Below are 1,574 nucleotides of genomic sequence, written 5' to 3' on the forward strand. Positions count from 1 at the left end.
ATTACGGTTATTAAACGTGTTCATTACGGTTATTAAACGTGTTCATTTACCTGCAGAACAGGGAAGTGGATCGTTTCATGCAGAGCGAGCACAAACGCAGAGTTCCACTTTCTCTTTGTTTCTCATTAACGCCTCCCGCCCACACAAACGAGTCCGGAGCACAGAACCGGGCTGGGACCTTCTGTAATTAGTGTTCAGGAGCCGCAGTGCTGAGCTGCTGAACGTTGAATGTGGGGCCCGCGGGCCCCGCGGCGCCTGAGAGCAAACCTCCTCGTGCCTCCTCGCACGAGAGGACTCGGGTTTCTGAGGGTCTGAGGGGAGACGGCAGCACGTTCTGCTCCCGGCTGTGACCTGAAGTTCAGGATGTCATGAGACCCAAACCTGCTCCGGACCGGAGGATGATCCACCTGACCTGGACCAGGACCAGGACCAGGACCAACTCAGACCCAGGAGCCGAACGGCCTAAAGTAAATAAAAACAGAATGCAATGCTTTGAAAATCTTGTAAACCTTTTTTTAATTCACATTAGAACACAACAAACGTATCAAATGTTAAACTAAAAATATTAGATCTATTTTGAGGAAACAAATTAAAATAATTTCTCATTTTGTTGCAGCAACGCAGCTTCAAAAAAACTGTAAAAGTTTGTAGAAACATCTGGAGGAGCAGGTTGTAAATAATGAACTGGCAACAGGTCGGTAAGAGGAACAGGTGTAAAATGTAAAATAACATTTCCGAGGTAAAGATGGGCAGAGGTTCACCAGTCTGAGGAAAACTGAAGCTCCGTCATCTCCAGCTCCTAATCTGAACAGATTAGAAGAATCTGTAGAAATCTGAGCTCAAAGGACGGGGCTGAAGGTCAGCACTGGCTGGACGTGATCTTCGGGCCCTCGGGGGCCGCTGCATTAAAACCAGGTCTGGTTCTGTTCTGGACTCAGAGACACTTCCACAGATCATCCACACATGCTGCTTAAAGCTCTATCAGACAAAGATGAAGACAGATGTGACCACCGTCCAGAACCTCTGCCGTCTGCTCTGGACCAGAACTCGTTTCAAATGGACTGAGGGGAAGTCCAGAACTGTTCTTTGGTCTGACGGGTCCAAACCTGAAGTTCTGTTTGGAAACTTCATCCTCCATACTGAAGAGGAGAGAGTCTATCCAGACTGGTATCAAAAGCCTGCCTCTCTGCTGGTATTGGGGTGCATTAGTGCCTCTTGCATGGACAGCTTACACGTCTGGAAATACTCCATCGATGCAGAAAAACATCTGCAGGTTTTGGAACATCTGCTTCCATCCAGGTGTCGTCTTTTCAGGGAAGGCCTTGCATATTTCAGCAGGTAGATGTTAAACCTCCATGAGAGCAGCAAGGCTCTGTGGTAGGAAGTCCAGGTTCTGAACTGGCCTGCAGTCCAGATCGCTCAGCAAAAGAAAATATCTGATGCATCACGAAACAAAATGTCCAGCAAAGACGAGCCAGGGCTGCTGAACACCTAGTCCTCCATCAGACCAGAGTGGGACAACATACCCAACTGGTCTCCTCTGGTCCTCCAGAACCTCCAACAACTGGTCTCAG

This window comes from Nematolebias whitei, chromosome 19 (genome assembly GCF_014905685.2).
Source record: "Nematolebias whitei isolate Nwh7 chromosome 19, NemWhi1, whole genome shotgun sequence".
Classification (NCBI taxonomy): Eukaryota; Metazoa; Chordata; class Actinopteri; order Cyprinodontiformes; family Rivulidae; genus Nematolebias; species Nematolebias whitei.